We start from the raw sequence: 23,684 nt of genomic DNA, 5'->3' as shown, positions 1-23,684 counted from the left end.
CCGCGACGCTGTTTTTCAGTAATGAACCAGGAGTTTGACTAGGTGGCATTCAGTTCCACTAATATTCGCAGCTATCCGTATTCGCGATGTCGTGACAGAGATGCTAGCTACGATAACGATATTGTCGTAAGCGATTTGTAACGTTAGACCCGATTTAGACGGCGTGCGAACTCGCATGCGATTTTAGTTACATTGCGGGCTATTGAGGGTACATATAATTTTGCACAGCCATCAAATACCGCAATGTAAACAAACTCGTATGCGAGTTCTCGTACCGTCTAAATGGGCCCTTAGCTAGATACCTTTTCGTAACTAAATATAAGACCTCATGTCATGGATGTTATTTATGTATATACATAAGTATTTATATACAATATTATATATATCGTTGTCTGAGTACCCACAACACAAGCCTTCTTGAGCTTACCGTGGGCCTCAGTCAATCTGTGTGAGAATGTCCTATAATATTATGTATATGTATAATATGTAAGACCTCATCATCATCCTCCGTGCGTTATTCCGGCATTTGCCACATCTCATAAGAGCCTGGGGTCTGCTTTGACAACTTTAAATACAACACCCCATCTAAAGAAATTACCTAAATAATATTTTAGGGCATCGCGCTTGCTTACTAAGAATTACTAATTTTTTTTTTTTTTTTACTAAGAATGGGAGAGGATCAGGCTGCTGAAAAAGCGTATCTGGGAAGACAAACTGGTAGCCGCCCGGCGGGTCGGCCCAGATACCGCTGGGAAGACAGTGTAATGGCGGATCTGTGTCAGCTACAAGCCGATGATTGGCAGGAAGCTGTGCAGGATCGGGATAGGTGGCGTGTTCTCGTTTTGAAGGCCAAGATTCTCTTTGGATCGCAGAGCCATATTAGTTAGATCACGCTTGCTTAGCTATATGCTTGCTTACCACCGTCATTGTATAAGGGCATGATTTTACGTTCTGTTTTCAACTTTATAATTAATGTATTTTTTGTTTTAATTTACGGCTTTAATTTTCACATTTTATCAATTTCGAAATTGAAATACGATACAAGAGCCTCAAGGGCCTATTTCAGATTTAATAATATCAATAAACTATTTATGCTTAATTCGTCTTAACTTTAACATGTACATTATAATTCAACTAGCTTAAGCCCGCAGCTTCGCTCGCGTTATATTCGAAAACTGTGGAATGCTCCTTACAAAATTTTACCCGCCATTTTACGAAAATAAGCTGTAACGCCGTGGCTTGCGTGGGCGACGGTCGCGCGATGTTCGCGCGACGGCGATGCGACGCATACGAAATCAAACCTTATCGATATGGAAGTATGAGACGCGACGGCGCCCACGCAAGACACGGCGTTAGAAAGATACTTGATAAAATCTCCACTTAAAAAAATCACGTCTCCGTTTTGCTGTGCAAGACGGACAAACACACTTTCCTATAAGTATGGATATGTACCCACATATAATCGATGGAATCAGGCGTTACTTTGCGGAAATCCATGTTAATCGTAAACTAGAACTTTCCTTTGCTAATCAATGTCAGTTGCGGGACTTCGGACCGTCAACATCAGCTCCTGAGGATGCCTCGTAGAGAGGCGAAACACGTGTCGAGTTTTGTATTTTTGGTGGTGGGTTGTTATATTTATTTGCGTATTTATTTTTATTTTTGCGGTGGGAGGGTGGGAAAATTAATTGCATGTAAAAAATACGCAAGTAATTATAACAGGTTAGCACTGATTGACTTGCACGTTATCTATTCGCGGATTAGCAAAGGAAAGTTCTAGTTTACGATTACCCACATATAATTATACACCGTGTACTGAGCGAAGCAATCTTTTAAAACAGGAAAAATCATTGTAGGAACACAATGTTATCGGTAGTCCGATAATGCTGAACACATTACATGATTGAAGTCATCAACACAAAGTGATGTCGTTGTACAATGCCTTTAGGCTCAAAAATCCAATATAATAATGTAGCAATTTATTTGAATAACTACGTATTGTCACAAATTACAGTATGAGATCAGATAGGGAATACACTACATGAGAGTGATTCTCCAGAGCAGTGTTTTTCAAAGTGTGGGTCGCGACCCCCAGGGGGGTCGCAGCACTTATCCTGGGGGGCCACGAAGTTTAGGTTTAAGAGAAACTTATGACAGGCTGATTTGATTTTTTCTAACTTAATGAAGTCAAAGTCTTGAAAAGTCAAATTCTTATTCCTTTTTTTTTGTTTTTATATCTACCATTGTTGAAAATGTCAGCTCACATAAATATGAAGTAGCAAATGGGATCAAGCCATTATTTATTACCCAGAACGCACCAATTGAAATGGATATCAACTCCAATTTATTAGCAATCTATCAGGTGCTAGTTCCAAAAACTTATTCAAAGAAGGATTCAAAATCCAACTTTTTGGACTCAACTCTCCACCATAACAGAAATATGGATTTCTACGTTCACGTTCATATTGTGTAAAGATGTTGTCCACAACTCTATTTTTGCTAGAAATCCGTTAACTTTATCTGCTGTAATTATGTTTTCGTCAAAGATATCGCGGCAAGATACTCGTTTGCTACTTTCAATAGCCAAACATAATCAGAAAATAAATCTGCAAATCCAGTTTTGTTATACTTGATATAGCTAATATTTAGCAAAGAAAGAGCTATGGGGGTCACGAAAAAATTAAGGTGTCATAAAGGGCCGTGAGACCATAAAGTTTGAAAACCACTGCTCCAGAGTAATACAGTGTGTAACGCCGTGGCTTGCGTGAGCGACGGTCGCGCGATGGTCGCGCGATGGCGATGCGACGCATACGAAATCAAACCTTATATATGGAAGTATGAGACGCGACGGCGACGGTCGCGCGACCGTCGCCCACGCAAGACACGGCGTAAGTCCTATACGGGCGATAAATTAAAGCAGACATATAAATTAGTGTTAATAGTAATTAAAAGTGTTTTAAGTTACTTTATTTATTATATAATTAATTAAAAAAAAAACAAATAAAACCAAAGTCATGTCATAGCTATTAAATTTTACGCCATAATTATGTTTTGTGTATAACAACAGAACTTCTGCTACATCCTAGTGTTTTTATTTTGACACGAGCCGTCAAATACTTGATACTAACTACTTTGTTATTCTTAAGGTTCTCTTAAACTTATTTATTCATTTATTATTTATGAAAAGTAAAAAAAAAATGAATTTTACAAAAATCCGATGGGTGCCGTTAAAATGAACCTAACTACATGTCAAATAAGTAGAAGTGTTTCACTTCAACATCTCTTTTACGAACCGCCAAGGAGTGAAATACCCTCCCTGAGTCTGTGTTTCCACATGAGTACAATCCAGGTCTCTTCAAAGCAAGACTATACAGGTATCGCATAGGCAAGCGTGCTCCACCATCAGGTGTGCTCGTGGTCAAACGTCTACCTATTCATACAAAAAAAATAATAACGGAAAACAATAAAACACAGTATTACTCGTATACATTTTTATGGTAAAAGAGGATAAAGAGTAGACGAATCAGCTGTCTTTTCACACTAACAGATACCTGTCAAAGGGGGTTGCGGCCTTTCAGACATTATCCTTTGTTGAAGGTTGAAAGGTCGTATCGGTCCGGAAATACTGCGGCTGACAGCTCTTCTGTGACTTATCTGCAGCAGGAAGCTTCTGGAGAAACGTTTAGTTGAAGACTGTTGATCTGTCCTATTAGTTGTTTAAAGTTTTATTTATGAGGAAATAAAGGAAAATCGTATTAAATTTGGGTCACTGCTAGACAATATACGTTAGTTTTCGTCCACAGACAGTAAAGGATATCATAGTTTTATTTGTTTTTTTTTAATAATATCATGTTCTTACAACAAATCCAGCTTTGAACACTTGTGTAGTGAGGTCAAAGTCATATCAACGTCATACACGCACACATAGATAGATAACATTTAAAGATCATTAAATTAACAATAAGATATGCTATCAAGTACAATCATAACCTTTGAAATATGAGCACATACTATCATGAAATAGATACCATGATAACTACCACATTAATTGATAATTAGACAATACCCTAGTATATAAACCTGATGTATCTTCCACACTAAGTTCCGAAAAACTCATTGGTACGAGCCGGGCGTCCTCTGGATTGAAAGTCACACGCTCTTACCGCTAGGCCATCAGCGCTTCAATATCTAAAATAACACTAACTAAAATATCGCGCAACCAAATCTACGATAGACGAAATGACAATCGTTGTGGCTAGACGCCAATATAAACGCAGACTATCTCTGTCGCTGCAATACGGAAGAGCGTTAGAGAATAGAGATAGCTACTTCCATAGCGATATTATCATAAGCATTTGTTCATTTGGCTACTTACCCTAGTCTCCAGCTTACGCAGAATATTTGGTAGGATAAAATCGCATCATTCGGTGACACGCCTAATTCGGTGATACAAGCTTTGAAGCACTATTCCGAAAGGCGATTTTTGGTTGTTTCACCGAATTAGGCGTGTCACCGAATGAGGCGAGTTTACCCTTCGTATTCGGTATTCAGTCAAAACCAATTTTCGCGGCATTTCTAGAAATAATAGATTGATAAAATTGTAACACTATATTATCGGACTTGGACTGTCAAATCTTTCTTTCTTATGCTACTATTTCATACATAGATATGTTTCGTACTAGTTAGCTCGTTACAACTTAGCTAGTAGATAACCTAACCACAAAATTAAAATTTTGATAAAACCCCCGACCGCGACATAGTAGACCGATTTTCATGAAACATGGCTAAGAACACTCCCGACTTACTCAGCTTTCAGACTGTAAAAAAAACTAAATCCAAATCGGTTCATCCGTTCGGGAGCTACGATGCCACAGACAAGCACACACACAGACAGACAGACAAACAGACAGACAGACAGACGGACAGACAGACAGACACGTCAAACTTATGACACCCCGTCGTTTTTGCGTCGGGGGTTAAAAACTAATTGATTGTATTTCGAATTCAAGTCACTAAATTATCTCGCTGCGGCCACGCTCACAAAACAACCACATCTGTTTACACTTTACACAGTGCATGGCTACGGAATTCTGCGAAGCCTAGCCGAAGCGACAATCGTTGACGTTACGTGGCGAAACGTCAACGCTCTGAATGACTAAATCACTACAGAAGCGCAACGTGACCACTCCCTGATTCCCGCTGAAAGTACCGCCAACCCGCTCTTGTTATCGCCTGAACGCGGCCAGTCGACCTGCCTTATCTCACTCATACAAGAATGGTACGCGTTCGCCTACACGAGCGTATACTATCATAGTGTGCGTTGGAACGCGCTTCTTTCATAATTATATTTGATCGCCAATTGAATGTCCGAGGAGTGACAGAAGTGCGATTACGTGAGCTAGACGATACGCTTACAAAGCGATGGTAATGCCTTGTTGTCTTGTTGGTATTCCAATGAATTCGAGTTCTACGAATTTCCTCTAGTTGAAAACCGACACAAGTGTGGCTTTAGTTCACAGGAAGCTATGATCGTTGAGGCCAAAGTAAATATGAAGTTCAGAAACACGAACCTAAGCTTTACTGGACCGTCACGTAATGGCTTTAAAGGATTCTTCTAAATGGTACTAAACACAAAGGATTCGCTCCTCGAATATTCGGTAAGGTACAGCGGGACAATTTCGACTGGGGGATAATTGTAACTGATCAATTTTTTTCCATGTTTTAAAATGTTTGCTTTATTAAATAGAGATAGAAATTATATATGGCACGCGTGTTTAGTGGATACACGTGGAACTGGTGAAATTTTCTGCTTTAACAGAAAATTAAAAAGTTGGCTTATCGAGCACACATTTCATAGCATAGACGATTTTTTAAGGCTTTAATATTAAATTTTATTAATCATGTATTTGAGTTAAGTATACCTAGAGTATACCAATTTACTTACCTATGACATTCAGATTTTAAATTTGTACTTTTTGTAAATTGACATGTGATATTTAAAATATTATACAATAAATGATTATGATTATGATTATGATTATGATTATGAACTCAACTTAATACCCTTGTTCCTCGTAGATAACCAAGTTTGATAACTGGTTTTGTATGAGGAAAAATAATTCTTCTTAGCTAACTGGGTTATGAACTAGGATTTTTTTTCTTCGTAGAAAACCATTATTTTTTGCAGTTTTCTATGAAGAAGTTTTATTCTTCTTTGCTTAGCCGGTTTTGAAACGGGTTTTTTTCCTCAAAGAAAATGTATGCAGTTTTCGACGATTCGGGATTTGCCCCGCTGTACCTTATTCTAATCCTCACTGGTTTCCGAATTTTTTGCCCCGTTTTACGATCATACACATTTTCATAATAATATCTGCACTGAACAGTTGTATTAATAACTTACACAATTTTGAATGTGAATCGTTAAAACCGAATTGCTAAGTGGTTTTTACTCGAGTGTTTTCAATGAGTTCGAACCGACGGAGCGATTAATTGTCTTGTTAGCATATGACATGAGGTAACAGTCGCCGTCAGATATATATGACCTGCCAAAGCTGTCAAAAATATCGGAACATGCACTTTAAGGTCTCGAAAATTGAGGTGTGTTTCGAGGTGAATGTGTGTGGCGACAGTGCGTAGGACTTTGGAAGGTTTTTTGAATAACGAATGCTAATATAATGTAAATAACATACAAATTTTACGCGTGTATTCAAAATAAGGGTAGGCAGAACATATGGAACTCTCCAAGTTCTGTGCCGCTCGCTTCTAAAATTTTAGGGGTAAAAAAACAAAATATTGTACTTAGTATTGCAGTGTCTGCTTTTTGGCTAGGTAATCACTCAGACTACAATTGTGAGTGTGTTTAGTAAAACGTCCCACTTTGTCGGTTACCATCAAGGCGAGATTGACTTGTTTCTTTATATGAATAATCTATTTATTTATTAATAACACTTAAATAAAAAATCCATACAATAAATATCATAAACTAGGCAATTAAAAAGAAAACTAAAAATCTAAGTCTAAAGAGGGCCCCTGAGGCCCTGAGGGGCCTGTGCCCAAGATGCTGGCAGCATTTCCTCGCTGAATTGAAATACTTATACGTTGAGGAAGCTGCCAGCTCTTTTGTCCCCCCTTAGAATCAGTCAGCCGCTTCGCCAAGTCCTTGTATAAAATCTGTGCGCCCGGGCCCCACGTACCGAGGGTCTCGACGCCAAAAGCAACAGTGAATCATTTAAGACGCTACGGGAGCGAAAATGCTAAAATGGAAAGGAGTCCCCTTTCAATTTGGGAATTTTAGTTAAATATACTAGTGTTATTAACTAGATTTATCGAAAAAAAAATTGTCCATTAAGAACAATTTAACTCAGTTAAAAGATATTGCGAAAAAATCTTTAAAATCGAGGTTCCGTTCTCGACTATTTCCTCCTTGAATACTTAATCAATAAGAATATGAATAACAATGAAATAATCTGTGTCAGACCGTTTAGTTTTTTTTTTTTTGATAATTGTTACTAATCATTTATCACACCTTTTTTTCGCCATAATGAAAAAGGCCCTTTTTGGAAATTTTTGATTGACTCTAGCGTCTTTAAAAAGGAAAGTACAGCGGTCTCGGCACCGAATATATTTTTATCTCATTCGGCGTCGAGACCCTTGGCCCGTGGGGACCTGGCGCTCTAAGTCTCTTCAAGGACCTGTCGAAGAGACTGAGAGACGCCACCGGAGACCGAAGAGCTGGCAGCTTCCTCGCTCAGCGCATTAGCTTGACAATCCAGTGAGGAAATGCTGCCAGCGTCTTCGGTACCATGCCACAGGGGCCGTTTTTAGATTTATTTTAGTTTAATTTTAGATTTATTTAGTTTAATTTTTATTTTAAGTTTAATTTTAGTGTAACTTTAGATTTATTTAGTTGAATATTATGTAAAACACAAATTATTATTGTATTTCTTATTACAAATAAATAACATCTTTAAAAATAATAAAAATATGAAAAAAAATCAATACGGTCCGACACAGATAAAAATGATAATAAGCTGTGTAGAAAAAATAATTGCTCTATCTTCAAAACCCAGGGAGGAAATAGTCGAGAGCGTTCTATGGAGAATTGATCTCTCTTGTATCGTCTTAAAATTCTATCATCTACATTATCAACCTAAACTTATGCCATACACAGTAAACTCCTACGCAACTTTTTCCTCCACACAAAACAGCACATTACATCACCCAACGAGGAAAGTTGTATCGCTTTTTGCTAGTTAGCGAACAAGGGCAGAAAACGACGTGTTTAACGAGCGAAACAACTACAATCATCAAGCCTGTAGATTATTAAATATTGTAGATTCACCGTATTTATAAGTGAACTCTTGATTTATTTCATTGGGAAACAAATAGCATGCAGAAAATATAAACAATACGACCTCGGTCTCTTTAAACGTAGAATGAATAGGCTATTACTGAATCGGTGAGCTCCATCTTAGACTCTGTCTTCACTTCCCATCAGGTGTGACTAGGGTCAAGTCCATAATAAAAAAAAAATGTAATGAAAAAAAAAAAAACTTTAATTAGGGATGAGAGCGATTTATCAAATCCCTAAACAAATCTAGTGAAATGACAAAGCGTAGCGCGTAAATTGGTCGGATTTGTGATTTTACAGAGAGTCAGTGTCAAGTAACTGAAAATCTCTAGAGAAATGATGTAATAAATTCGTCATTTTATCATCCTGCGTGATTGAATCATACTCTTAGAGATTTGTTCAAATCTTTGTTATGGTCATTTCCCTACGACGAATACATATGCAGTTAGTCGTAGTTACAAGGATAACGTTACATTATTAAAGAATACTATCTTTCCCTTCCTTAGATTTTATGAATGACACTGTTGTTTGTTTCTTTATGAATATAAACCTTTTTATTATATATGTATTTATGTGTGTATGTTTATGGTTATACTTATTTATGTATGTCTATTTGAATGAGTGTTTTGTGTTGTTTGGTCGTATTTAAATTCTACTTCTCATATTTCTTAGAGCCACCTACCATATATTCTGATTATATTAACTCCAGTACCCAAAGGTTGTCTGGAAGAGATCGCTCTTAAGCGATAAGACCGCCTGTTGTTACCTCTGTTTAATTTGTTTTGTTTCTTGTGTATTACTTGTAAACTATGTGAGGTGTGCAATAAAGAGTATTGTATTGTATTGTATTATTTATTTATTCAACGTTTCTTGCACAATACAAAGTATCAGGTAAAAAGCGGACTTAACGCCTGTGTGTGTTAAAAAGTATCGTCCCTTTTGAATCAACTAAATGTTGTCATTTTTTAATTTCTACTTTTTTTGGTCAGACTGTAAGGCATTCTCCACGTGAAAGATTTTATTTACACCCTATTAATATTTTCCGTATTACTTAGTGGAGTATCTGATGTGTTAACTTTAGCTGATCGACAACCGAAACTCTCTGGCATTGTTAAATAGTTATTAGATATTGTCCATCAACTTTGTACATTCTGCGCTTGTAACCAATCTGAGTTAGCAATTAAGGGGTTGAAATAAAAATTACATACATACATACAACATACAATCACCCCTGTATCCCATGAAGGGGTAGGCAGAGCACATGAAACTACTCAAGTTTCAGTGCCACTCTTGGCAAATAAGGGGTCGATAGAAAACGAAAAAAAAAATTGAAAAAAACCCCGACCGCGACATAGTAGACCGATTTTCATGAAACATAGCTAAGAACACTCCCGACTAACTCAGCTTTCAGACAAAAATAACTAAATCGAAATCGGTTCATCCGTTCGGGAGCTACGATGCCACAGACAGACACACACACACACAGACAGACAGACAAACAGACAGACACGTCAAACTTATAACACCCCTTCGTTTTTGCGTCGGGGGTTAAAAACGAAAGGGATTGAAAAATAAAAAGGGAAGAACCAGATCACATAAAACTACTTTGGCGTTAGTGCCACTCTAAGCAATTTATAGGCTGTAAGATGATGTCGTTGCTAGCCCATCGCCTACAATAATCAAACCTATATCCCACAGTCGACTTCTACTACACTCAGGAGAGGAAAAGGGATATAAATAGTTAAATACCCAGACATTAATATAGCTATAATACTAATAAAGTATTATTTAAAGGGGTCATTTTGTGGTGTGGTCTGGTAACTTAACCCATCACTGCAGTAGGTATCACAATTTCAGTATCCTTCAATCCTTTAATTACCATGATGAAAATAAAGCAGTTTATGTGTTCTGCCTACCCCGTTTTATGTAGAGGAAACTTGCGAACATTGGACCGGCGCCTTGATTGGACCACTTCAAAATCTAATCGTACTACTCGTGCTAGACGGAATCCACTAAGATACAAGGTGACCTTGGGCCTCACCTTGGGCCTCACCTTGGGCCAACCCGTAACCTCAGTCGCGCCTCGCTTTCCAGAAAACAGTGACGCGTTCAAGTGTGTTTCGAGCGCTGCTGTTAAAGTTACGAGAAGGAATAAAATCACATAAATATAATTACATTATTTGCAATTGAATTAGTGTGTTGACGTCACAGAGGGTGGTCTGTGGTTGACGTATATAATAACGCTTAAACATTTATTAATAAAGAAATTTGTAACAACAGTTTCCAGCCATTTCTTCTCCCTATTTTTTAATATTTTTATTTGTGATATGATAGCTTAGGTACCTAGTTGCTATCAATGGACCACCCTGTGGGTTCTATCATCGGACCGGTCCAATCACGGCAACTTTTTTTTTATTACGCGCAAATAGTCAAAAAGCTAGTACATATGAAAAGAATACATACATTTTTAATTATACAGGTTGAATAAAAAATATTTCTTTAAAAATGTATTTTTTGTCGATTTCCATAACTTTCCTTGATTGGACCATTGGTCTTATTAATTTCCTAAGTTCATTGATGGCCACTTTGTTGTTCAAAGAAGGCGACTCTGGTCCAAAAAGGCCACAGCCTATGAAAAACTATTCACGATTTTCTCTAAATTTATTATACTATGTAATTCATAAATACATGTCAAACTAGTTTTATTTTACATAATTATAATATAAGAAACTAAGACTAAACTTAAAAGCTAGCTAATGTCTAAACTAGGCCCTTGAGGCATTGTACCAAGGATACTGGCGACATTTCCTCGCTGTATCGCAATGTTGATACGTTGTGCGAGGAAGTCGCCAGCTCTTCGGTTACCAGTTACCTCAACCAGACGCTTCGCATTTCTGTGAACAACTTGTTCGCGCTGCGACCCCATGGACCTAGAGTTTCTACGCCAAAGGGTACAAAAAGGTATTCTTTGCCAAGACTTTTGTATTTATTACTTTTGTTTTATTTTTATTTTGTGTCATAAAATGTATAAATTATAGAGCATCGAATTTAAGTGGTCCAATGATAGCAACCTTCCTCTATGTAATAATTCCGTTATCAGCTAAGTCGATAGCGCAGTTTCGGTGCCAAGCACTCGTGAATTATGCGTTGCAATATTCTCTATGTTATGCATAAAGCATGCCATTATGTTACGCTGCAGAATATTCATAAAAGCGACAGTTTGGTACTTAGAGGAATCTGTGGACAAGAAATGTTAATTGAAACTGTCGCGAGACATATTAATATTATGATAGTTTAGACACGATGAACAGCCTCAAATCTATAATGAGTTTTTGACGTTTTTTATTATTAAGGTACAGCGTGGCAAATTCCGACGGGGGCAATAGTAACTGAACCATTTTTTTCCATAATTACACTATTAAGCTGAGTTCCACATGTATCCACTGAACTGGCAATTTGATATGTTTTCTCTGAAGAAGAACGACGTATTATTAAGCAAAAATATAATTTATTGAAATTTTCCATACAGTACCTATTCTGTTAATATTTTTTGATGAATAATTTTAAAGTGCCAGTTTTACGAATAAAATTTACTTTTTATGTGAAAATACATCCAAAAACTAAAAAAAAAATTGGCGAAATACGCTTGACGTCACATAACATTTTATCTTTATTTTGCCCTCTGAAGTTAAAATTTTTCGGTTTCCTCTGTTACATCGTGTATATTGGTAGAAAATATGCGTGGATTTATTTTTAAACGGAAACAAAGTTTATAGCGAGCAGCCGGTCCATTTATTTATTTTATAACAAAATTTATTAAAAAACAGAGTGCTGCATGGGAATTTATATTACAGATCCATTCGGAGTAAGTATGTACACGTTTTTTATGATAAAAGGAATAGTAAGTACTAGCGGTAAGTACGTGCGACTTTCGTTTCGGAGGTCGCGGGTTCGAACCCTGGCTCGCACCAATGAGTTTTTCGGAACTTATGTGCGAAATGTCATTTGATATTGGCCAGTCGCTTTTCAGTGAAGGAAAACATCGTGAGGAAACCGGACTTATTCCAATAAGGGATCATCCACATATTACGTCACACCAAATTTCAGGTTTTTGGACCCCTCCCCCCCCTATGTCACGCTTTTTTGTATCCCTTTAACAGGGATTGTCACATTTAGTATGACCCCCCCTCCCCCCTTACACTGTGACGTAATATATGGATGACGCCTAAGGTCTAGTTTACCCTTCGGGTTGGAAGGTCAGATGGCAGTCGCTTTCGTAAAAACTAGTGCCTACGCCAAATCTTGGAAGTAGTTGTCAAGGCGGACCCCAGGCTCCCATGAGCCGTGGAAAATGCCGGGACAACGCAAGGAGGATGATGATGATCTATCACTTAGCTTGGGTAGGCCCACCAAAAGGTGGACTGATGACCTGGTGAAGGTCGCAGGATTCCGTTGGATGCGGGTGGTGCAGTACAGGTCATAGTGGCAATCTTTAAGAGAGGCCTATGTCCAGCAGTGGACATCTTTCGGCTGATATGATGATGATCTATCACTTAATTAATCAGGTAATTGTTACCAGGTTACAGAATTTTTTTTAGAGCATATACGATAGTATAAAATTGTTTAGTGTCTTTGCCGTGATTAAGCTATGTTTTTATATTATTATACAATGCTCAGTTACGATTACTATAAACACGTAAATTTACTTTGCCGTTATTAAGCCATGTTTTATGTATCATTCAATTCTAAAAAACGGCTAAAGTATACTTAACCTTGTTTTAAGAGTAAAATCATACATATTTTAGGAATTATTGGCATAACTTAAACACAAAATGGCGAATTTCTAATAAATTAAACAATATTTTATTAAATTGATTTTAAATAATGTTAGCCTGAATTTAGTTTTAATTTTAGAATAAAAGAAATTTGGACTAAATCGACACATTTCCTAGAGATATGGGTTTTTATGTTTTTTGCCCATATCTCAAAACTATCATTTGTGGGTTAGATGGGTTTTAGTGATAGGACTGCAGACCTCCCGTGAACACTCAGAGGCGTTGCAGCTATGTTTAAGATCGGAGTACGCTCTTTCCTTTTTCGCACGTAGTGACCTTGCCTGCTAAGCCGCGGTCCCGGGTTCGGATCCGGGTAAGGACATTTATTTGTGTGATGAGCACAGATATTCGTTCCTATGCATGTTTTCTATGTATATAAGTGTCAGTATATTATATATATATCGTTGTCTGAGTACCCACAACACAAGCGTTCTTGAGCTTACCGTAGGACTCAGTCAATCTGTGTAAGAATATCCTATAATATTTATTTATATAATATTTATTTTGCTTGTGTGGTGACGGGTTAAGAATTTTACCACCCCCTTTCTTCCCGTGGGTGTCGTAGAAGGCGACTATGGGATATGGGTTAAATTGTGATGTAGACGAGAGGCTGGCAACCTGTCACTGCAATGCCACAGTTTCATTTTCTTTTAACCCCTTATTTGCCAAGAGTGGCCCTGAAGCTTTAGTAGTTTCATGTGCTCTGCCTACCCCTTTATGGAATACAGGCGTGATTGTATGTATGTATGTGTTTATTAGTGGACAGTGTATTCTCGAATAGACCAGTTTTATAGTTTTGGTATCACAACAGCAGCCGGTTTTATTTTAGTTTTTTTCACGTCGATCCTTGCGTTTGATAAACGACTTGTGACAAACTGCTCGTCCTATAGATTTTGTGTTTTGAACCCGTCGTAATATTTCGCAGTTCCACATTTCATACAGTTTGAAAAAACAAAACAATGGTGAATATAAACCACTATATTGTACAAGATCATCCGTCGAATCTAAAATGAGCAAAAATCTGGTGCTATTCACGAAGAAGCGGTCTGTCAGTGATGCGAGTCAGAAAAAATTCAAACTTGGGTATGCTTTTATCTGTTTGTTTGTCCGCCTTTCAAGGCAAAACGGAGCAACGAATTGACGTGATTTTTTAAGTGGAGATAGTTGAAGGGATGAAGAGTGACATAAGCTACTTTTTGTCTCTTTCTAATGCAAGCGAAGCCGCTGGCAAAACTAGTAGTTTACAAATTTCCAACATACCGAAAAGTTTATATCTTCAACAGCCAATATATGAGCCACAGATCCGCATAATCCGCCTACAATGAACAAATTGCCGGCCGTATCGAGTTACGGCCACGCACCTGGGCCCGGAATAGCTTTTCTGGGTGGAAGTTTTTGTGCTTTGTCTGAAACATGTGAAGTTTTACTGGCGTTGTTTAACAAGAAATTTGGCAGATTGTCTAGAATGCAAAATGGCTAGTGTATCATTTGTACGGTCACGAGCTTAAATGAGCATAATTTTTTGCCTTCACTGTTTTTGAACCCGACCAAAACACTCATTATTCTAATTTACATTAATCAAGTATTCTGACCAACGTATCTAAAAATTACCTTTGTATTTTCATTTTCACAGTTCCCTTTAAAACTGCATTCGTGTTTTTTTAATTTTTTATTCATCATCATCATATCAGCCCTTCATCGCCCACTGCTGAGCATAGGCCTCTCTCCTAGTACGCCACTTGTCCCGGTCCTGAGCTAGTCTCATCCAGTTGTGACCCGCAATTTTCCGGATGTCGTCCACCCAGCGGAGGCCAAGCGGCCACCATTCTGTTAACATTTTAGTCCACCTGCCATCATCACGGAGCTTCAAGTATGATATCATAAATTTTAATTGAATTAATATTCAATTTCAGAACTACATTTACTTTGTTATTTTAACCATCTGCAGCTCAATCTGCCATCACAAACAAAGTCTCAAAGTGGAATACAAATTCTGAACATGTTTACTTGTCATTGCTTGAACCTAAAGCCCCTACCACGAGATTTTTACAGTTTTTGACGTATTACAATTTTTTATTAAACTTGGGAAACAAACAAGCAAACTATTACATCAACAAAAAAGATAGTTTAGGTAATAACAGTTTCCACTTATAATTTACGACATTTGTGATTGCTCAAACAAGACTTAAGTTACTAATAACAGATATTTTGTAACTACATATTTGCATATGTTACTCGATGGCGTGAGTGTGAGGCTTGAGTGGACGGTCGGAGCGGAGTGTTCAGCGGGGCGAGCAAGCGTGCGTCCACTCTATGCAGTGTCAGCACACATGTTTGAGCTTCAATTGTTTGACATGTACGCCGCACGCCCCGCCCTGCTGCACGCGCAATATCAGCGTGCACTGAGGCCTTACACTAAGCGTCATGGAAAATGAATTTAATTTTTAGTTCTAGTAATCTATTCTATTGGGAGAGCTGCCGGCCTAGCCAAATGACAATCGTTGACGCCAGGCGCCGATGGAGCCTGGCTCCGTTAGGCCAATATGGTAGCAATAGAGATAGCCACGGAAATCATATTTTCGTAAGCGTTTATGCAATTGGCTACGTACCTTGTTCAGTTTTACAATGAATGTAATTTTGACGACCGGTTTGGCTCAGTCGGTAGTGACCCTACCTACTGACCCTCGGTCCTGGGTTCCGTGAGGTTTCTGCTATCGAGGAACGTATTTTAAAACGCGAAAATGTTATGGGCTAAGGTTGCTATTTGGCCCGAATAATTGCTTAACTAATCCTTCGTGATCCATAAATAAATAAACAGAGCCTCCAAAATGTATAGTTTGTTCAATTACAAAGACAAACAGATGATAGTTATGAAACAATATTGTAATTTTAGTGGAGGTTGACGTCTGAATTACTCGTGGCATACTAACTGAAATTTACTAAAGAACCGATTCAGATTCAAGTTGACATCTTTGATTTTCTCGGAAATACTACTTGACTTAGAAACTTAATTAAACAGTTGGCAACCTTAAACATCGTTGACCATAATTAATATTTATTTTTTAATGTCGAATTTAGAATTCTGCTCTTTTTTAGTTACCTTGTACCACTCGCTCGTTGTGACGATGATTATTGTCTACTAACTGAGGATTCGCGGGTAGTCTACATGGTACGTACGCACAAGTAATACCTCTTCAGTTGAAGGCGTCTATATGATGCGGTAACTGCTTAGCATCGGATTGGCACTCTTATTTGCTACCATGTGTTTTAAAAAAAATCTCATGACCACTGAAAAATATGTAGCAAAGAGTGTGGGTACCACAACACATCCCTGGTGTACACCACATGTAATTTCGATCTCCTAGAAAATATAGTTTTCATGGATTATATTGTTACGCGTGCAATAGAGTATTTACTAGTAAATTCGTCATGACCAGTCCCATTATAGCACACGCAAGACACCGTCCATAATCGTTATTAGGGTCGTCGTCATCAAAGGCTATTACGAGAACTATTATATTTATTTAATAATTATAGTTCAAATATCTCCTAATGACTCTTGACGACTGATGCGGTCAAGCTAATAATATTAAGTCAATGAAAGTATTTTCGATCGTATTTTACCGCTTTGGTCAATGACATAATAAAAATAAATTGAAATATACATACGAGGCTGAAACTCCAATAAGCTGATATTGTCCCATGTCACTTATCAACTTGCGACACAGCTTTAAGCGATTGCGTTTATCCTTCCAAGTTCGTTCATCTGAACAAACGTATTAGAGTTGAGAGAGTGGGGGTCTTTCAATCAGGCTCGGCGCATGAATTAGATTCTATAATTAAACTGGATGAGGCACAACGTTCTATATTGCGTTGCTAAAGTAGGAAGTCCAAATAACCACAAAATTCAACTTTTGAAAAAACCCCGCCAAAGTGGCCAAGTTCCATCAAACATACCTAAGAATACACATGACTACAATGAAATAAAGAATAAAGAATAAAGAATACTCCCGACTAATTTAGCTTTCAAACAAAGAAAAAACTAAATCGAAATCGGATTGGACGTTGAGCTACGATGCCACAGACAGACAGACAAGCAGACAAACACGTCAAACTTTTCAAACATATAACACACCGTGTTGTTTTTGTATCGGGGGTTAAAAAGCAATGGCATGTGCATTTTCGAATTTTATATGGATTTGACGACCGGTCTGGCCTAGAGAGTAGCCCTGCTATGCCGCGGTCCCGGGTTCGAAACCCGGTAAGGGTATTTATTTGTAAAACTTTTCAGATTTTAACTTTCAATTTAACCTTCCTTTTAGATGTATATCGTACTTCAAATGAATACGAGATTTTACGTAATACATCCATTTTTTGAATAAAGTTAAAACTATCGAAATCGATTAACATTACTAAAAATTATCCCTGAAAAACCGCATTCAAAAATAAGCGCGTTACAAAACACGGAGAAACTAAAAAGCCAAAAATAATAAACCTTTCAATTCAGATTTCTTATCGTATTGCAATAAGCTAAACATCCAAATTATAAACAAATCAATTATTTTTGTAGTCGGTACCAGACCTGTTCGTCGCCTTGCTATTGCCTGTTTGCCCCACCCAACCATACACAGGCTGGTACCGACTCCAAAAATAATTGATTTGTTTATAATTTGGATGTTTAGCTTATTGCAATACGATAAGAAATCTGAATTGAAAGGTTTATTATTTTTGGCTTTTTAGTTTCTCCGTGTTTTGTAACGCGCTTATTTTTGAAGGCGGTTTTATTTTTTGTTAAAAAGTTTATTTATTTGTTGATTTTTAGTGGTTCCTAGTGATATTATATGTATCAGTCCGAATACATGTACAGTAGTGAAAGAATTATCCTTTAACTCCTAACCATTGAGGAGTTGACCTTCCATCATCAGCTCAGTTGATTTTTAGTGGTTCCTAGTGATATTATATGTATCAGTCCGAATACGTGTACAGTAGTGAAAGAATTATCCTTTAACTCCTAACCATTGAGGAGTTGACCTTCCATCATCAGCTCAGCCACATAAAATTATTACCATCAGACGTAAATACTGGTGTACCTTTGAAAAATAGACTAAAAACATTACATGTGCCTATAACATTTGAAGAGTTCCCTCGATTTCTCCAGGATCCCATCATCAGACCCTGACTTGGTGCCAATGGGACCATCTCGGGGTTATACCGGTTCGATCAAAAAAAAAATTTTGAAAATCGGTCCACGATTCTCGGAGATATCGAGTAACATACATACAAAAAAAAAAAATAAAAAAAAAATAAAAAATTCAGTCGAATTGAGAACCTCCTCCTTTTTTGAAGTCGGTTAAAAACAAACATACTCGCGCAAATTAGTTAGCGAATTCACCGAGAGATGGCGCTATACACAATAATGCTCATTAGTACCTATATTTCTAGTCGAGTCTTAGAGTTATATGAGAAACATGAAATTACTTTAACTTTTTTAAAGTTTGTACGGATACGGAACCTTGGTGGGCGAGTCCGGCTTGCAACATGGCTGGTTTATTTTTTTTTTTTTTTTTTTGATGTCTCACATGGACCCTGCAAGGGCACAGCATATAATAACTTATCATTAAATTTAATTATTATTATTTAAAAAAAAGAATAAATTAAACATTGAAAACATATATATATAGGTAAAAATATATTAATCCATAAAATTTCTCATAAAATAAAATAGTAGTCTCAAATAAATAATTAATTATTGTGAGTTTCATATTTCAAATTTAATAATAATTAGAAGTAGGTAGGTGTAAGTTAATCAATCAATAGAAGGTGTCTCCAACGTCGTCATCAAAAAAATCTTTTAATTTGTAGTAACACTTATTTATCAGGAAGTCTTTCAACATCTTATTAAATTTCTTGTTGTTTTCTTGACCTTTAATATTATCTTGAAGGTGGTTATAAATTTTAACCGCCATGACATTTGGACTTGCACTATGGAGTTTGAGGTTAGAGGTTGACGGCAAAGCTAAATTATATTTGTACCTTGTTTCGAAGCGTCGTGGCTGATCTACTAGGCTACCTAATGATTCTCCGACAATTTTTTAGCCGATTATTGATTCGCCGACAACGATTCGCCGAATGCCATTTAGCCGAATAATCAATCTATCGCTGTCACTTTTGGTCGAATAACGTTACGTAGAATCTTGATTCGCATACAGTTCAGTTCGCTTCTGTGCAAATTATCCGAACTATCATTGGACATTTTACATTTAGCAAAGTAATTATTTTCGTTTAGGCCACGTTTAGTCGAATAACGTTTCACATTTTATACATTGTTAAAATATTTTCGAATGAATGATTTATCGCTGTTGTAAAAAAATTACGCACTTATAGACACTTTTTTTTCTTACATACATATAATCACGCCTGTAGCCCATAAAGGGGTAGGTAGAGCACAAGAACTCTTAAGTTTCAGTGCCACTCTTGGCAAAAAAGGGTTAAAAGAAATCCAGATTGTGACATTGCAGTGACAGTGCCACAATTTAACCCATACCCCACAGTCGACTTCTACGACACCCACGGGAAGAAAGTGGGGGGTGTCTTGAACAATGTATAATGTGAAATTCTTTTCGTTGCGGTAATAATTTACATATACTGGCAACATTATGTTCGGTAAAAAATTTGGTGAGTTGAAAACAACAATACATAATTTACTAAAATTAATCCTTAGAATCAGAACATGATGATTAATATAAATAAGTAAATGAAATAAATGTGAATTACTCTTACAAACGATCTAACAACTAGATTCTTGAATCCGCAGAACACTTTGTACGCAAGTTCCAGGCTCCAGCCAACTCACCAAAAAAAAAAACCAAATGATCACTCGACCTATTGTGTTTCGACCAATTTTGTGTCGGCCAATTTTTACACGACTGCCCCAAAAAAAGAGTGTATTGTTTTCAGCGTTCATGTTTGTATGTAAGTATGTATGTATGTGAGTTTCTTTGTTCCACCATAACTTCTGAATGCCTTAACCGATTTAAATGAATGATGTATCATTGGAATCCTTACGTCACCCCAATGAACATAGGATATGTGACGTCACTTAAAATTCAATATGGCGGGCATATTACGTCATAATGCGCAAACTTTAGAAAAAAAATTTTTGCAAACCTATCGAGTAGGGTATCAAAATGAAGAGCTTTTAAAGGCGATCAATAATATATAAATATTATATGCGTTCATGTCTTTTTTTGAGAGATTAAGAGTTTTCAAAATATGTAACTTCATCATCATTCTCTTGCCCTTATCCCAGTCACTTGGGGTCGGCGCAGCATGTCTTTCTCTTTGTCTTTCAAAATATGTAACTTAAACAAATCTAATAAAAACAAATATTATTGAATGAGACATTCAAATGAAGACTTTAGATAGAGGATAATAGAAAATATAGGTATCCGGAATAACAATAGGTGTTATTCGGGGTCCTAATAGTTAATAGACTATGAATCGCACGAATAGGGTTGAAAACGTTAAAACTTAATCTAGCTTAACTTTATTCCAAGCCTGAGATAGCATATTGACCAATTTCCTGAGGCCGAAGGCCGGAAGGCGCCCACATACTTAGAGTTGTGCGAAGCCCGACGGACGCGGTCCAAGACCGGGCGCCCAAGGCGCCCTCATACTTAGAATCAGGCGACGCCCGACGCACGCGGTCCATGGCCGGGCGCCGAAGGCACCCTCATACATAGAGTCAGGCGAAGCAGGACGCACGTGGACCAAGGCCGGGCGCCGAAGGCGCCCTTATACTTAGAATCAGACGACGCCCGACGCACGCGGTCGAAGGCGCCCTCATACATAGAGTCGGGCGAAGCCCGACGCACGAGGTTAAAGGCCGGGCACCCAAGGCGCCCTCATATATAGAGTCGGGCGAAGCCCGACGCACACGGTTGAAGGCCGGGCGCCCAAGGCGCCCTCATACATAGAGTCAGGTAAAGCCCGACGCACTCGGTTAAAAGCTGGGCGCCCAAGGCGCCCTCATACATAGAGTCGGGCGAAGCCCGACGCACGAGTTGAAGGCCGGGCGCCGATATATATAGAGTCGGGTGAAGCCCGACGCACGCGGTTGAAGGCCGGACGCCCAAGGCGCCCTCATATAGAGACGGGCGAAGCCCGACGCACTCAGTTGAAGCCGGGCGCCCAAGGCGCCCTCGTACATAGAGTCGGGCGAAGCCCGACGCACGCGGTTGAAGGCCGGGCGCCCAAGGCGCCCTCATATATAGAGACGGGCGAAGCCCGACGCACGCGGTTGAAGGCCGGGCGCCCAAGGCACCCTCATATATAGAGTTGGGTGAAGCCTGACGCACTCGGTTGAAGGCCGGGCGCCCAAGGCGCCCTCATACATAGAGTCGGACGAAGCCCGACGCACGCGGTTGAAGGCCGGGCGCCCGAGGCGCCCTCATACATAGAGTCGGACGAAGCCCGACGCACGCGGTTGAAGGCCGGGCGCCCAAGGCGCCCTCATATATAGAGACGGGCGAAGCCCGACGCACGCGGTTGAAGGCCGGGCGCCCAAGGCGCCCTCATACATAGAGTCGGACGAAGCCCGACGCACACGGTTGAAGGCCGAGCGCCCAAGGCGCCCTCATACATAGAGTCGGACGAAACCCGACGCACGCGGTTGAAGGCCGGGCGCCCAAGGCGGCCTCATAGATAGAGTCGGACGAAGCCCGACGCACGTGGTTGAAGACCCTCATAGTTAGAATCGAGTGAGGCCATGTACGCGGTCCAACGCCGAGCCAGGGTTGCGTCACTACTATTCTGCTGAGTTTTACGTGGTAACTCATTAGCATTAGTTAAAAAAAGCGTAAGTATTTGTAGTGTTCCGGGCAAGTGAAGGATCTGTTTGTGTGGGGATGCAGAGAAAGAGTGTTGTTGTTACGGTGTGCCATTCTCTCTGTACTCCGTACTCGAGTTATGGCTATGCAATAAAATAGGTATGTTGTCAGTGCTTAAAGCACACAACAAAAGTACAAGTGTCTAAAACCGAATGCCGTTAAATAAAGTTACCTACACGTTTCATGCTAAAATATCAAGAACCAACACCATGACCTAAATAAAATAATTATGGTTCATGAAATAACACTATGGATACGGATTAATTTTAAATTCATTATACGCGATTTAATCCGTTTCCATAGTTTTATTTCATGAGTAACTATCGCGGTAACCGAAGACAATATTAATTATGGTTCGTTTGAGTGGTCACTAAAATGTAAGAAATAAAATAAATAATTAAAAAATTAAAAAACACGACTGCGGTTTTAAAGCGAACTGAAAAGATGAAAATAATCTTTAGATATGCAGGTCAGTCAACTTGATTAATATAAATTAGAATAATGAGTGTTTAGTCAGGTTCATAAATAGCTAAAGCAAAAGTTTATGCTCATGGAGGATATCGTGACCGTACCTGGATATTTTATTTCAAGTCGGGGGACCTGCATGTCAGGTTTTTGTCCATTGTCCCCCGACTGCAATGGAAATAATATATCCAGGTACGGTCACGATATTCTCCATGAGCATAAACTTTTGCTTTAGCTATTTATAAACCTGACTAAACACTCATTATTCTAATTTATATTAATCAAGTTGACTGACCTGCATATCTAAAGATTATTTTCATCTTTTCAGTTCGCTTTAAAACCGCAGTCGTGTTTTTTAATTTTTTAATTATTTATTTTTTACAATTACTTCTTTTGGAGTAGAAATAGGTCTTCTACATCTGTGCTATTTCCCCAAAGGATTATACCGTATTTAAGCCAGGAGTAAGGATAAGCATAATACGCTATTATTGCAGCTTGTAGACTAGTCGATTTTTTTAGTTCTCTGAAGGCATAAATAAACCTGAGCATTTTATTTTTCATTTTCAGAATGTGTGGTTTCCAATTTATAGATGTATCGATATCAAAACCTAGCAGGGTGGAGGTATCAACACATTCCAGTCTGAGGCCGTTAAATGAATAATCGATTTCTAAGGCGCGCTTTTGTACTGGTTTAAATTGCATAAGTTTGGTTTTCGTAAGATTGATTTGCAGGTTGTGATCGTTTAGCCAAGTTACTACTGTAGTCATTATGTTGTTGAGGTCGATATCTAAGGTATCGTTATTTTGACATGATGTAAGGATGGAGATGTCATCCGCGAACAACACGCATGGTTTATCTACGACTTTAGGGAGTTCATTTATGTAGATTATAAATAACAAACAGCTGATTACACTTCCTTGGGGTATAGAGTGATTTATGATTTGTTCGTCTGATTTCACGTTTGTTATTAGGCCCGTGGTATGATCATGGTATTGGACTTCTACATATTGCTTACGATTTTTTAGGTAGGAGGCAAACCATTGATGAGTTATCCCTCTCACTCCTAGGTCGTATAACTTATCCAATAGTAGGTTACATTGTACGCGATCGTATGCTTTAGACATGTCCAGGAGGATGCCAACTGC

This window comes from Leguminivora glycinivorella, chromosome 15, assembly GCF_023078275.1.
Source record: "Leguminivora glycinivorella isolate SPB_JAAS2020 chromosome 15, LegGlyc_1.1, whole genome shotgun sequence".
NCBI lineage: Eukaryota > Metazoa > Arthropoda > Insecta > Lepidoptera > Tortricidae > Leguminivora > Leguminivora glycinivorella.
This window is presented reverse-complemented; position numbering follows the sequence as displayed.